At 43.6% G+C, this 16,634-nt stretch overlaps 1 protein-coding gene across 2 annotated transcripts in view; it reads left to right on the forward strand.

Annotated features, from left to right (window-relative positions):
* The first annotated feature begins 3,232 nt into the window (after window positions 1–3,232).
* Window positions 3,233–16,634, forward strand: part of FER (FER tyrosine kinase) — a 370,578-nt gene continuing 357,176 nt past the window's right edge. Inside the window, exon 1 of one of the 2 annotated variants that reach the window (XM_030193456.1) lies at window positions 3,233–3,306. The gene's annotated coding sequence lies outside the window, so the exon portion shown is untranslated. Of the gene's footprint in view, window positions 3,307–3,406; window positions 3,640–16,634 lie in introns of those variants that run through there. The other variant, XM_030193455.1, reaches the window with a different exon arrangement.

Genomic DNA, 16,634 nt, shown 5'->3' on the forward strand with positions numbered 1-16,634 from the left:
ATGGGCCCTGCCACCGCAAGAAGTTGAATCTGTACAAAGGAAATGTACCGAATAGTCACAGGTGGGTCTGGGTGGGCCAGGAAAGTTCTTAATGCTTATATCAATGTTTCCAAAAGCCTTGTCTTTTAGTTTTCTTTTGGTGACTGCCTGCTCAATCTCCTGCTGTTCCTGTTTCAATAGGTCCGTGGCGGCAATTCATACATGCTGTGTGCCACTATCCCGGGGGCAGGAAATGTCAGGCAGCGTGTGGGAATCGCTGCCACTGTTGTGCTGCAGTTACCTAAAACCCCCCAGAGTTTGATGGGTCTGCATGTTATTTGGACTTTCAAATTCTGGGGCTTTTCAGGGAACTGCAGCACAACTGCGGCAGCAATTCCCACATACTACCTCACGCTTCCTACCCCTGGGATACTGGCAGACAGTGTGTGTGAATAGCGGCACGGACCTGTTGAAGCACTCTGTAGTGGGGAGAGAAAAAGAGACAGATGTTGCATGGAGCGGGGAGATGGTTGAGAGGGGGCAGTATTGTTGGTCATAGGGGTGGAAGTGGAGAGGGAGGGGGAGGGAGAGATGCTGTGTGGAGAGGGAGAAATGTTGGACATAGAGGTAGAGGGGGAGAAATACAATTTTAACCCTAACTATGCGATCTCGGTTCAGAGTAAGAGGCTCTAATTCAGCATTTCCCAAACTGGGGCACCATGAAAAAATTACTGACATGCTACGAGTGCCTTGAACCGAGAAAGTCTTGATTGCAGCATTAACAGCCAGGAGTCATTTACAATGGGCCCGATATTGTACTAGCTGCGCATTTGAATGCCACTCTCTAAGCGCATTACAGAAAAATGTCTTTTATTACTCACTAGCACAGGATCAGATATTAGTTGCAAGTTGTGATAAAATAATAACAAACTTACAAAACCTAACATCAGTACCTCTGGTAATTATAAGTAATCAGACTAATTATATAATGGAGGAAAGAAAGATTCTTAGCTATAAAGTTTTCAGAGTTTCTTTGTCCACAAAATACTTTTATAGGCTGTGGTGAGAATTCACTTCTCCTCTACCCTGGACCAATCATAGGTGCTGCATATGTGCTGGAGACTTGTAATTGAGTCTTTCATATGTGCTGGAGGCTTGCAAATTGGAGTCCTTGCCATATCTCTTCTCAGTAAATTACATTTGTAACAAGTTATACGGGGTAGCTGAGTTGCCCTAGCAACAGGAGGCCCCGTCAGAGTCTGTGACCAGCCAGAAATTCCTGCATGTGGCTGATAGGAAAACAGAGATGGAGGATGGGAAATAGTGCAGCATACCTGAAGTAGAACATTTATAGCTAAAAATTTATAGACAATATTCAGCAGGTGGCGGGCAGTGCTTTTGCTGGCCATCGCTGGCATATACATCTGAACATCTGGGACATTTCTGGCAATCTGCATTGAATATCTGTTTTTTTTTTTTTTTAACATTTAAAAAGTTAACCGGTTAACATTTTAGCGATTAAAGATAAGCCTGCTATTTATATGGCCTATTTTAACCGCTGAACATAGTTGGATATGCGCTGAATATCCACGTCTGGCTGGTTAAATAGCTTTGAATATAGGAGGGTGGGTGGGGAAGATGTGTCTGTTTATAAACTTTGCACATTAGCAGGGTGTGGGTCTTCCCCATTTTGTGTCAGAAAAAGCTCTTTCTGATTGGTTGGGGACCGTCTGTGGCCTTTAGTTTCCAAGTCTTTGTTACAGATTTTCCATTGGATTCAACTAAGTCTGGGTTTTGATTGGGCCACTCGAGGATATTCTCCAGTAGTAATGGAACATCTTTTTGGTTGGAGGAACCAAACAAACTAATCTCCAGCAGTGCCCCCAATATGTCCAGTTGCTGATGCTACATGGTCAAAATACTACATTGGTGGGACCATGGCTCTGTGGCCCACCCCATTCTAGTGCCTATGCTGCCTTTTTTTTTATTTTAATATTTTATTGTAATTTCAGATAATAAAAATACAAATGATATTCAAGAAATATATGAATGACATAGGTGTAAAAGTTGCAAGAACAATGCAAGAAAAAAAGCACGAGTCTTACTAGCTATAACTATTGCCCAGAGATATAGTAGACTCAAATTGATTGTTGCTGACCTTCCAAAATTGCAAATTAGAAATATAGGTATCTAATGTTTTACATTTTAACAATTTTCTAGAGTTAAAGTATGACATCGTAGAATGGATTCATAATTCTTATGTAAAATAACCCAATTCCACTATATTTGGTAAGTGAGAAGAATTATTCTTCCAGTGATTAACGATAAGTTTAATGGTAATGGAGATTAGAAACTCAAACAACAGTTTATCCGATTCATCAGATAGTTCAGGTAGAACGAATGATTTCCAAAGGATGAGTTTGAAGGCAATGTTAAACTACTTCATACGAGTCGGAGCAGAAAATACCGAGATTACCAGTCAGACCAACATAGATCTGAAGATGACTAGCTTTAGCTTTCCTGGGGTTCAAAATGAGCAGTGCTAAACGAAATATAAGGATTGGGTGACTGAACGAGACATCGAAACTAAAATTCCAAAAAGATTGCCACAGTTTTTCTTTAAGATGCGTTCTTACGAGACAAACCATCTCTACTTTCGCTTTGAATTTAGATCATTGACCCCCCCCCCCCCCCCCCCCAAAAAAAAAAAAACAAAACGTGAATCCATAGTCCTCCGAGGTCCGTAGCAGACGCAGCGCCTGTCACTTCTCTGATTGGACCACAGACGTCCTGCAGTCCAATCATAACACCCCTGGAGCCGCAGAATCCGCCTAACTGACCCTTCCTCTGTCACCTACTCCTTCTTCCTTTCTCCCAGCATCACCCAAAATCTTACGAGACGAACCATCTCTACTTTCGCTTTGAACTTAAATCATTGACGCCCCAAAATGTGAACCCATAGTCCCAGGTCCGTAGCAGACGCAGCGCCTGTCACTCGTTTGATTGGACCACAGACGTCCTATTGTCCAATCAAAACACCCCTGGAGCCGCAGAATCCGCCTAACTGACCCCTCCTCTGTCACCAATCCTTCTTCCTCTCTCTCTCTCTCTCACTTACCGTAGAGGAGAGCAGAGCAGACGCTACAATTATACTTCCTCACTCACAGGTTATTGGTTGCTGGCTTTCGGTGACTGGTAGTGGGTTGGCTGGAGCTGGAGTGAGAGGGGTGCTGTGAGTGGCTGTGCGGCGTGAAGCAGGGTTGTGTAGCGAGTGACGTACTGCGCGGGGGGCGGGGCTGAGGGCGGCCCTATGACTGGTGCTGGGAGGTAGGTGCATTTTCGCCGCTTTTGTCTTTCTTCCTGGCCGGGAGTCGGTTTTCGGGTCTAGGGAGGAGCCAGCGGGGGAGGTGGTAAAGGCTGCAGTGGTCTCCCGAGGGCAAGGGAGCTGCGGCCCGGGGAATCAGCGGAAAGCAGCCCCGGGGGAGAGGCCCAGAGAGACCGGGGTCGGCTGTGTGTCTGTGTTTTTATATCCAAGTGCCTCTCTGTATGTGAGAGTGGTAGAAGAGTCCGTTTTAAACACGGGGAAATTGCTTTCTTTCCTTTGTTTTTATTTTTTTTTTTTGTCACCAGCTGCTTTTATACACACGTGAAAACAAAAATGTGAGCTCGTTGTTTGCTTTTTTTCTACTTTTTGTATCTCAAATTTTGTTTAAAGAATTTTTAGACTGTATTGCTGAGTTTAGCATATCCCCCAAATAGTATGCAACTGTTTATCTACTTTTTGTACCTCAAACTTTGTTTAAAGGATTTTTAGACTATATTGCTGAGTTTTGCAGATCCCCAAAATGGTGTGCAGCTTCTACAATATAACATTAAAATTTTAAATTATAAAATATAAAGTACAGGCAACCAGTGAACTACATAGGAAAAGAATGGCAATAATTAAATAAGATCAAAACAATTATTTCGGAGGTACCTGCGACCTGGATTGGTTATTGTCGAAGATAGGAGGCTGGCTTTGATGGACCTTTTTGGTCTGAACGAGACTGACACACTGGTGTTCATTTTCAAAGCACATACACTTACAAAGTCTATGAGGTGTATTTTCAAAGCACAAGTAAGCTATGGAACTTTGTAAGTCTAAAACTTTGTAAGTCTAAGTGCTTTGAAAATGAGCCTGTTATGTTCTTAAGTTTTAATATACTTATACTATAATACAACACAGCTCAAACCTGCTCTTACATTACAGAAATTAAATGTCCCCAAGAACATTTGCTGCTTAAGAAAGTCAGTGTAAATTTTGTTAAAGTTAAGGCCATTCATTTCAAGCTTAATGTTCAGTGGCAGCTTGTCTTATAGAACAGAGGCCACTACTGAAAGCATCCATGCTTTTGATTTAGACCTCTTTACAGGTTGGATTTGGAAACAAAGCTCAGTTCCCTGGTATGCAAAGAACAATAGTAGTAAGTATAAAATGGACAAAGACCTGGAATAAGTCCAGACTCTTCTACTTGAGTTTTGGCCTCCTGATTAAAATGTTCAAACTATTGTATTTTGGTGCCAGAATGCTGCTTTTTGAAATCAAATCAGTGATGCTCAATATAGTTGGGGCAAATTTTGTATCTTTCCATGATGTTTACTTGGTCTCTGATTGCATAGTACTAAGTAGTCAGTTGATACTGACGCTATTAATACTGCTTTTGTACTTTTCTTCTTTACTGCATATCTAGTTTTCTTGTATCAAGCATTTTTCATTGGGAGTAGGAATGTGCCACGTGATCACAACCTTTTCTTAGTTCTGTTATGGTGGTGATATCTGTTATTTTAAAGATATTTACATTTATCTGAAGGAGTATCCATAGTTCTCAGAACTCATGTTCAGTAAAATATATTGTAGTTTGCAAAGGTTTCATTTTTGTAAGAGAGATGATTGTGCACCATCTTTCCTCATCCATCATAATGTATTTTCACGGAAATGTATAGTATAAAGCTTGTGATTATTATTTTGGATGCAATTAATTCTACATTTCACATATTCAACTACTGATACTGAAATATTTCCCTGTGCCAACTGATGCAAAGTCTTTAGATAAAAAGGTACCCAAAGGCTTGACACACATTCTTCATGGGATAGGAGGAAAAGTCCTATTGTGGATTAAAAACTGGTTGAAGGATAGGAAACAGAGAGTGGGGTTAAATGGGCAGTATTCACAATGGAGAAGGGTAGCTAGTGGGGTTCCTCAGGGGTCTGTGCTAGGACCGCAGTTTTTTAATATATTTATAAATGATTTAGAGATGGGAGTAACTAGCGAGGTAATTAAATTTGCTGATGACACAAAGTTATTCAAAGTCGTTAACTCGCGACAGGATTGTGAAAAATTACAGAAGGACCTTACGAGACTGGGAGACTGGGCGGCTAGATGGCAGATGACGTTTAATGTGAGCAAGTGCAAGGTGATGCATGTGGGAATAAAGAACCAGAATTATAGCTACATCATGCAAGGTTCCACGTTAGGAGTTACGGACCAAGAAAGGGATCTGGGTGTCGTCGTCAATAATACGCTGAAACCTTCTGTTCAGTGTGCTGCTGTGGCTAGGAAAGTTAATAGAATGTTGGGTATTATTAGGAAAGGTATGGAAAACAGGTGTGAGGATGTTATAATGCCGTTATATCGCTCCATGGTGCGACCGCACCTTGAGTATTGTGTTCAATTCTGGTCGCCGCATCTCAAAGATATAGTGGAATTGGAAGAGGTGCAGCGAAGGGCGACTGAAATGATAGCAGGGATAGGACGACTTCCCTATGAAGAAAGACTAAGGAGGCTAGGGCTTTTCAGCTTGGAGAAGAGACGGCTGAGGGGAGACATGATAGAGGTATATAAAATAATGAGTGGAGTGGAACAGGTGGATGTGAAGCGTCTGTTCACGCTTGCCAAAAATACTAGGACTAGGGGGCATGCGATGAAACTACAGTGTATTAAATTTAAAACAAATCGGAGAAAATGTTTCTTCACCCAACGCGTAATTAAACTCTAGAATTCGTTGCCGGAGAGCGTGGTGAAGGCGGTTAGCTTGGCAGAGTTTAAAAAGGGGTTAGATGGTTTCCTAAAGGACAAGTCCATAAACCACTACTAAATGGACTTGGGAAAAATCCACTATTCCAGGAATAACATGTATAGAATGTTTGGGAAGCTTGCCAGGTGCCCTTCGCCTGGATTGGCTGCTGTTGTGGACAGGATGCTGGGCTCGATGGTCTTTTCCCAGTGTGGTATTACTTATGTACTTCCCTTTAGTGAATTTTTTTTAATTATGGGCCTCAAAGTGCTTTACGTATTCTATACAGGTACTTCTTTTGTAACCAGCAAATATCAAAGGTAAAATTAAGAAAGCAATAGTATTTAGGTGGATACTCCTGGGTAAGGAAATTGATTATTACATTAGAGCTAGTTGAAAACATCAGAATCCTGCTTTTTTTTAGCGCCTAGTTTAATCATACACCTCAAATACCTTGCAAAATATTCTGCAAGATATTTATATGTAATAAATCATTCTGTTGGAGACAGTGGAAAATATTCAATGTAGTGAGCCTTGCTTGTGTAATGGTTTTCTCAAGGGAGAAACAGTGACACTAGACATGCAGACTCTGTATGTGATGTATAAAATTTAAAAGCTCCCAAACAAAAAATAAATTGCTGGCTAAGATTTAAGCTTCCTGCTTTGCCAGGTCCTACATTGGATGAGATGGCCAAGTTATTAAGGTGTTGGACTGCTTATTGTTTTGTTGCTTGGCATGCATGGCTTTGTATCACACCCTTTTTGGTGGACATATACATATTTATTTCTGGGAATGAGCAACAGGGACTGGATCTCTCATTTAAGATTTTGTAAGTAGTTCCTGATGAACTGGATTAGCAACTGTAGGAGACAGGGAACTTGAGGGATCAGTGGTCTGATCCAGCATGGCATGACTTATATTCTTATGCTAAACTATGAGTCATTGTAGCAAAGATAGAGAAGCAACGCATAAGATGCATTATATATGGAAAACAAGTGGTAATGGTACATTTAGCTGTAATGAATAATTTTTCCAGCATCACAAGAATAAATCATTCTGAAAAATAAACATTGTATTTTTCCATTAAAAAAACCCTCTCAAAAGTTCTTATAAAGTTTTTTTTATATAGCGCTTTCATAAAAACAATGTGGTATAGAGAAAATAAAAAGTACCCCATCCCTCCCTGTAAGCATCCCTCTTCTCCCCATATCCAATACAACATGTACAATTATACCCCCAAATTAAAAATCATTAAAGATTCTCCTGTGCTTCATTCCCCCTCCCCAAACAGCACAAGCAAACTCTTCAGCCTTTACCACCAGAGCTCTCCAGGGAACAGCCAGGTTTTTAAGGCTGTCTGAAATCTCTCAGAATGATCATTGGGAGAACGTGGAGGGGCATAATCGAACAGCGCCGGCCATGTAGATGGCTGGCCCCGAAAAGCGGTGTCCCAATCATATTATCGAAACGAAAGATAGCCGGCTATCTTGTTTCAATAATACGGTCGGAGCCAGCCAAATATCAGCATTTGGACTGGCTTTAGAGATGGCCGGCATTGGTTTCCGGCGATAATGGAAACTAATGCCGGCGATATCAAACCCGGCCAAATCCAAGGTATTTGGTTGTGGGAAGAGCCAGCATTTGTAGTGTACTGGTCCCCCTCGCATGTCAGGACACCAACCGGTCACCCTAGGGTGCACTGCAGTGAACTTCAAAAATTGGTCCCAGGTGCCTAGCTCCCTTACCTTGGGTGCTGAGCCCCCCAAATCCCCGCCCCCCAAAACCCACTCTCCACAACTCTACACCACTACCATAGCCCTAAGGGGTGAAGGGGGCCACCTACATGTGGACACAGTGGGTTTTTTGGGGGGGGTTTGGAGGGCTCCCATTTACCACCACAAGTGTAACAGGTGGAGGGGGGGGGATGGGCCTGGGTCCACCTGCCTGAAGTGCACTGCACCCACTAAAAACTGCTCCATGGACCTGCATACTGCTGTCAGGGAGCTGGGTATGACATTTCAGGCTGGCATAGAGACTGGCAAAAATTGTTTTTTTATATATATATTTTTTTTGGGTGGGAGGGGGTTGGTGACCACTGGGGGAGTAAGGGGAGGTGATCCCTGATTCTCTCAGGTGGTCATCTGGTCAATTGGGGCACTTTGAGGCTTGGTCCTAAAAATAAATGGACCAAGTGAAGCAGGCCAAATGCTTGTCCGAGCCGGCCTTTTTTCCATTATCGGCCGAAGCCGGCCATGTCTTAACCACACCCCCATCCCGCCTTCACTACCCTGCCAACACACCCCCTTGAACTTTGGCCGGCTCTGCGACAGAAAGCAGTTGGAGCCGGCCAAAATCGGCTTTCCATTATACCGATTTGCCTGGGTTTAGGAGATGGCCGGCCATCTCCCGATTTGTGTCGGAAGATGACCGGCGATCTGCTTCAAAAATAAGCAGGATAGTAACATAGTAGGTGACGGCAGAAAAAGACCTGTACGGTCCATCCAGTCTGCCCAACAAGATAAACTCATATGTGCTACTTTATTTGTATACCTGACCTTGATTTGTATCTGCCATTTTCAGGGCACAAAGTATGGGCGGATTGTGTCTGAGCATGTGCTCGAGCACAATCCTTCCACACTTGTTTGACCGGTCCGGGCTGTTAAAAGCTCGGACATGTCAAACACAGGAGTTGGAGTTCCAGACCACCTCAAAAGCAAAGGCCCTGGTGGCCTAGTGCTCTCCTAAGCCCCCCCTCCCCCCCAAGACAGAGACATGGAGGGCAGGAGGTCTGGTGGATCTCTAGCCCCTTAATCCCCCTGACACCAAAAAAAATCTCTAGTGGCTGACCATAACCCCATCCCCCACCCCGCCTTGTGGTCTAGCGGTCCCCTCCTCCCATACCTCATTGTTTGACTGAGGAAGGAATAGCACTCCCTCCTCTTCCATCGCCGCCTCTATGTGATAGGGAAGCCTCGACCAGAGCATCATGCCACCATCATTTTGGAGGGGGCACTGGAAGAGGAGGGAGTGCTACTCTCTCCTCCATCGAACAGCGAGGTATGGGGGGGGGGGGGGGTGGGTTAGGGTTGTCCACTGGGCCACCAGGGATATTTTTGGGTGTTGGGGGGGGGTCGGGGGCTGGAGATGCACCTGACCGCCAGCCCCCCTCCCCCCATGTGCTCATGTCTGGGGGGTGTTGGGAGGCTGGAAGTTCGCAGGACCATGTCGCTGCCCTTTGGGGGGTACTAGGCCACCAGGGTCTTGCTGTTGGAGGATAGGGGGGTCCACTGGATCCACAGGACTGTCAGTGACAGTCCAGGTGGGAACAGAGGGATCTTTAACCCTAATGCCAGCTGTGAGCTGGTATAGGGTTAAGGTGCTGTTTTCTGATCATAGGGGCGGAATAATCTAATTTAAATGAGCTCTGTTCTTTTGCTTGGCGCGGGCACCGTTTGTTGCGCCAGACTCTTCTGATCATAGTGAGAAGGTAAATGCGGACGATAATCCGGCACTAGTGGCCTGTAGCGCCCGCATTTATCTTTGATCATCAGGGCATAAGTGTGCCTCTGTATTTTGTGCAACGAGCCTTAAATACAGTGGACTGTAATCTAAAATTGGAAGGTTAGACTGCTAGACTACCAGCAGAAATAACTAAAAAAAAAAAAAAAAAGCAAAAACGGCCTACAGATGTAATGTTGTTTTAAATTTAAAAAACACCATTCTCACGGTCTAGGACACCTGATTCTCTTCCTCAAAGGACTGGTCCCAGAACCAGCTCAAATCTGACTTCTAAAGAAGTCGCCCACAGCACTCAAGACAAATGAAAAGTTAAGTGTTAAAATTTCTGTAGCACATTGGTAAATGAATATGCAACAAGAAGTTTCAAAAAAAGTTTGGATGTTTTTATAACATGATATCTTACTATGGATCATTCAACCAAGTATTGGTTGCTTTCTTACATTATTTCTGATATTTGCTCTGCTGTTTGTTTTATTACATGTTTTTGTGCTCCTATAATCTTTTTTTTGTTTTTTGAGAAATGCAGAATTATTTCTAAAATTTGTGTGGGCTGATTTTTAAGATTTGTAGTGTGACAAGTCTAATAGAGCATGCATCATTCTGTGTGAGTGCAATGAAATCAGCAAGTTGACATTTTGTTTTAATAAATACCATTATGGCGAGCAAATATTAATATTAGCACTTTTTAATGCTGTATGATATGCTGTGTACACACTTAGTTAAGTGTAAAAGAGCAAGAATGCTGACGTGGAAAAGACGAGAGGCGCTTTTGTGTACAAATGAATAGCAGCATTTGTAAGGTATATGGAGAGAGACTTTTATGTTGTAGGTAGTGTAAAGGTGAGAAATGCAGGTACTATTTTAGTTTGTAAGATGTAAACAGCTACAGTAAAATGCCCTTCTTCGGAAGCTTGATTTCCCTCCCCCCTTCCCTCCCCCCCCTTGCAGAAGTACTGCGAGACTACCACTAGGATTGGACTGACACCATTTTTGAACCCAAGCACCTGACAGGGGCAAAGTGACTGGGATTTGCTGCTACCCAGCCACTAGTCACTTCCAGCCCCCCCCCCCACTTTGAGAGATCCCAAGGGGGAGGGGGTTGGAAGTAGGAGGGCATTAATTTATGAGGGGATGGGGGAATTCACTATATTGAAGTTATGGATTTTTTTTTTTTTTTTAATACACAGCCTGCTGTCTCACCATTGCTGAGACCAGGAATGGGCAATGCAAATCTTAGATGTACCACAGGAGTTACTAACCTGCATTCCTGAGGTACCATAGGTAAATGACTCTTTGTAAAATGTGTTACTTTACCACAGCTTTGGAATTGCTTTAGGTAAATTCCTGGGGTCTTGTGATCACTAGATAGCAAGGTTCCAGTTAAGAAGGTAGAGGCCATATAAGGAAAAGGGCCTTGAACTTCTGTAGTGCTAACATTTTTTTTTTTCAAGTTGGGGATTGAGGAGAACAGTTGTATGTGCAAAAAAATCATTAAGGGGTCTTATTACTAAGCTGCACTAAGAAATGGACTTAGTGTGTTCATATGTGGGCCTTTTCCGAATGTTAAACCCATTTCTAGTGCCTCTGTCAAAAAAGGCTTTTTCATATTTGTTTCATTAGTGGCCATGCGCTAATGTTAGCATTAGCAGGGAGCACTTACCACTTCTTATTTAGGAGGCATTTTAAGGGCTTCCGTGTTATGGATGCGGTAATGTACATGCACTAGCTGATAGCACATCCACGCACCCTCCCCCCCCCAAAAGAAAAGAATAATTACTGCGTACTTATCTCACACAGATGCCAAAACTGATGTGGAACATTTTTTGTCCTGTGTTTTGCTGTGTTAATTGCATGTTAGTGGTTAACACAGCTTAGTAAAAGGGGCCGGGGCCCTAACATAGGGAAGAAAAAGCAAGAGTAGAAGAGCTGTATGGATTTCAGGAGGTAATTGAAAAGGTTATCATAAATGATTGGCTTTACAAAATACAAGGGGTTACAGAAGGAAGGCAAGAGGGAAGCAGGAAATGCTGTCAAGAGAAGATAGCTAAGGCGGTAAATCAAGGAGGCAAGACATGATTTAGATAATTCAGCTTTCACAGAGTACAGGGTGGCACTATAAGTTTGAGGGAGAGGTATCTAGAAAAACAGGTATTAAGTTCCGGTGCAGATTAATAGTAGAGGGTTTATGAGGAACTGCAGATAAGTGACAGAAGTACAAATTGAAAAGATCCTAGTCCTATGAAAGAGATATTCGGGATATAACTAGTAAAAAGAAAAGGTGAAGCAGTAAAGTCAGATGGAATGTATCAAAGAATATTAATGGAGTTTAGAGAGGTTTAAACATTGGAAAAGGATGTGGATTTAGAGGACTTGAGCAGTGTCTTAGCCCTATTCACAAAAGAAGGAGCGAGGAAGTTGTTGATAACACGGCTGCATTGATGGGAAAATTGATTAGATTATGTGTTATGCTTAATTATCAGCATCCAAGACTAATGTACAGTGAGATAGAGACATGGTCATCAATCCACTGCACCAGGACTAGAAAAACTCTGGGTAATAGGCTTCCTGGGTGTCAAACTTGGTACCTGCCAGGGAGGAACAGCTAATGCTGTGGCCTAACCTGGATTCAGGCAAAAGAGCTGCTGCAACAAGTAGGTGCTGTAGGAAGGATTCTTAGGGAGTAGGAGAGGGGTGCACAGAATAATAGCTGGATGGTAGAGGGAAGAGGGACATAGTTAATGCAGAATAAGTCTTTCTGACTCTTCCCCTGCACTACACGTTAAAATAAAAATAATAAAACACACTAGTTTTTACATTTATAGGTGTTTCCAGGGTTTGTATTGGTACAATTAAGAGTGGAGTTGAGGGAGGAGTTTGGAGTCTCATTTTAGGACTGTTCAGACCTGGATGATTGCTAAGGGTCTGACCTTAAATATGGCAAAGATTCAGATTTTATAGTTGGCATGTTCGGGTGAGCAGTGTCCTTTTACTGGGTTTCATTTGGATGCTGTTTGCCCTTTGTGTACTTTGGTTTGGAGTCTGGGGATTATTTTGGATGCTTCATTACTGCTTAAAAGACAGCAGCTGCGATTAAGGTTGTGTGTTTGTGTTTTTTTTTAAAATTTGGTTGGTTGCGAAGTTAAAAGGTATCCTTTCTATGTGAAAATTTTCCATTGTTTTGCAGAGTTACCTTCTACCTGGCCTTGATTACTGCAGTTCTCTTCTGTGTGGCCTGCCTTAGGCAACCTTGAGAGCCTTGCAAGTGGCTCAGAATTCAGCCAAACCTATGAGTGTTGGTGCTGGTAGAATGGATCATGTTACACTGCATTTGATATCTTTGCATTGGCTTCCTATAATGTGGTGTATTCAGTTTAAGATCTTAGGGGCCCTTTTACAAAGCTGCAGTAAAAGGACTGTTTTTTGCTATGCGCAAGGGCCCCTTTTACCACAGTGGGTGAAAATGAATTGGAAATAATGAAATGGCCGTGTGATAAGTTTGCACTTGCTGTGTGGCCATTGTGGAGGGAGCACTTAATGCCACCCATTCAGGTGGCGGTAAGGGCACCCATGCTAACCTGGCGGTAACCAGTCAGCATGTGGCACTACCCGATTACTGGCAGGTAACCTCTGTGGTAATATTTTCCCTAATTATTCTAACGCTGGAAAAGGCGTGTTCTGAGGTTGGAACTTGATTGGCGTGTGCCAACCCTCTAGTAAAAGGTCCCCTTAATGTTGATATTTAAGGCGCTTCATGGTGATACTTCGTCAGTTCTTGTTCAGGATTTGTGGGCTTATTGTCCTGCGCAAAGTCTAAGGTTTCAGGGTCAGTGTTTATTGGATGTTCCCTCATTTTGCCAGGTTCACTTGCTGCTGCTGCTACTACTACTACTTATCATTTCTATAGCGCTACTAGATGTACGCAGCGCTGTACACTTGAACATGAAAAGACAGTCCCTGATCGACAGCGCTTACAATCTAATTAGGACAGACAAACAGGCCAAATAAGAGATAAGGGAATATTAAAAGTGAGGATGATAAAATAAGGGTTAGAAGTTAAAAGCAGCATCAAAAAGGTGGGCTTTTAGCTTAGATTTGAAGACGGCCAGAGATGGAGCTTGACGTACCGACTCAAGAAGTCTATTCCAGGCATATGGTGCAGCAAGATAAAAGGAACGGAGTGTGAAGTTAGCGGTGGAGGAGAAGGGTGCAGATAAGAGAGATTTACCCAGTGAACAGAGTTCCCGGGGAGGAGTGTAGGGAGAGATGAGAGTGGAGAGGTACTGAGGAGCTGCAGAGTGAATGCACTTATAAGTCAATAAGAGGAGTTTGAACTGTATGCAGAAACGGATAGGGGGCCAGTGAAGTGGCTTGAGGAGAGGGCTAATATGAGCATAGCGACACTGGCGGAATATTAGTCGTGCAGCAGAATTTTGAACAGATTGAAGAGGAGAGAGATGGCTAAGTGGGAGACCTGTGAGAAGCAAGTTGCATTAGTCTAAGTGAGAGGTAATAAGAATGTGGATGAGGGTTCTGGTAGTGTGCTTAGAAAGGAAAGGGTGAATTTTGGTGATAGAGAAAGAAATGACAGGTTTTAGCAGTCTGCCGAATATGTGCAGAGAGGGAGGAGTCGAAGATGACCCCAAGGTTACGAGCTGATAGTGTTATCCACAGAAATATAGAATGGGGGAAGAGGAGAGGTTGGTTTAGGGGGAAAGATAAGAAGCTCAGTCTTGGTCATGTTTAGTTTCAGATGGCGGTGAGACATCCAGGCAGCAATGTCAGACAGGCAGGCTGATACTTTGGCCTGGATTCCTGCTGAGGTTTCTGGTGTGGAGAGTTAGATCTGGGAATCATCAGCGTAAAGATGATACATGGGAGGAGATCAGAGTACCAAGGGAGGAAGTATAGATGGAGAAAAGAACAGATCCCTGAGGTACACCAACTGACAGTGGGATAGAAGTAGAGGAGGATCCACCAGAGTATACACTAAAAGTACGCTGGGAGAGATAAGAAGAAAAGCAGGAAAGAACAGAGCCCTGAAATCCAAGTGAGGACAGCGTATCAAGGAGTAGGCTGTGATCATCAGTGTCAAAAGCAGCAGATAGATCGAGAAGGATGAGGATAGATTAGAGACCGTTGGATCTGTCCAGAAACAGGTCATTGGAGACTTTAGCAAGTGCTGTTTCAGTGGAATGAAGGGGGCGAAAGCTTGGAGGAAGTTCATTCTCTGGCATTTTTTGTGATGGTACCTAGGCTGTGGAACTCTTTCCTCTCTGATTTGCGTTTACTTTAGGCCATTTTCTTGGGAGAGTTGAGGTTTGGGTGCTCTGTTGAATTTTTCTGCTATTTTTGATTTTTTTTTCTATGTTTTTGATATATATGTTTTGGATTTTATGTATGTTGTACTCCATTCAGGTACCTTGATGAGTGGAGTATAAATTTGTTAAATAAATTAATTACTTATAAACTTTTTTTTTGAGTGGATTCAGGGGAGGGCCTCCCATGAAATTGGGAACTATAAGAAGTTTTAATTAAACTCTATAATACTAAGATGCAGACAGCAGTCCATCAGCGAGAGGGATTCTATCCAGTCTTTTGCATTGAGTGTCGAGAGGGATTATATCCAGTCTTTTGCATTGAGTGTCACATATATGATTATCTCCCAGTTGGTGAGAGGTTATATGTGTGTGCTTGATGCAAAGAGCCCGTTCTCTTGAGGCTAGAGTAGCGGAGGAGCTGAGGGTGACAGAGAGGTACATAGAGGAGGCCTACAGGGGCATTGTAGAGAAGTCTCACCTCCAGTCTGGCAGCCCTTGTGCTGCCTTGGAGGAGGGAGGTCTTCTAAAGGTAGAGCAATCATCCTTATGCAGCTGGAATTAATCATGTAACCAGGACCAGCCCACCAGGGAATTCAATATCGTCTTGCACCGAGGATGTGTCTCCAGGAGCTTCTGCCCAGGAAGGAATGGGTTCGGATGGCAGTTGTAGTTGGTGATTTGATTATTAGGCATATAGATAACTGGGTGGCTGGTGGATGTGAGGATCACTTGCTTGCCTGGTGCGAAGGTGGTGGACCTCAACCATCACCTAGACAAGGTTTTAGAAAATGCTGGGTAGGACCCGGCTGTCTTAGTACCTGTGGGTACCAATCACACAGGTTCTGGAAGCCAAATTTAGGCTCTTAGGTAGAAAGCTCAAATCCAGAACCTCCAGAATAGAATTTTCTGAAGTACTACCCATTCCATGCACAGGGCCCAAGAGACAGGCAGACCTCCAATATGTAGATGAGGCGATGGTGTAGGAAGAAGGGTTTTAGATTTGTAAGGAACTGGGCCGCATTCTGGGAAGGGGCAGCCTATTCCGGAATGATGGATTCCATCTTAACCAGGGTGGAACCGGGGTGCTGGCATTGGCATTTAAAAAGGAGATAGAGCAGCTTTTAAACTAGAACCTGGGGAAAGGCCGACATTCGTTCAAAAATGCATGGTTTGGAGCAAGATACCTTTCAAAGATATCACCAAAACAGGGAAGATAGCGAGGTTGCAATAGAGGCCATAGTAGACCAGCAAGCTTATTTTCGAAAGAGAACGCCCATCTTTCGACACAAGTCGGAAGATGGGCGGCCTTTCCCACAGGGTAGCCCAAATCGGCATAATCGAAAGTCGATTTTGGGTGTCCCCAACTGCTTTCCGTCACAGGGACGACCAAAGTTCACGGGAGCGTGTCAGAGGCGTAGCGAAGGCGGGACTTGGGCGTGCCTAACACATGGGTGTCGTCGACCCATAATGGAAAAAAAGGGCGTCCCTGACGAGCACTTGGACTACTTTACCTGGTCCTGTTTTTCTTACGACCAAGGCACAAAAAGGTGCCCGAAATGACCAGATGACCACTGGAGAGAATCGGGGATGACCTCCTCTTACTCCCCCAGTGGTCACTAACCCCCTCCCACCCTCAAAAAAACATCTTATCCTTTGTGCCAGCCTCAAATGTCATACTCAGGTCCATCACAGCAGTATGCTGGTCCCTGGAGCAGTTTTAGTGGGTGCAGTGCACTTCAGGCAGGCGGGCCTAGGCCCATCCC

This window comes from Microcaecilia unicolor, chromosome 2 (genome assembly GCF_901765095.1).
Source record: "Microcaecilia unicolor chromosome 2, aMicUni1.1, whole genome shotgun sequence".
Lineage (NCBI taxonomy): Eukaryota > Metazoa > Chordata > Amphibia > Gymnophiona > Siphonopidae > Microcaecilia > Microcaecilia unicolor.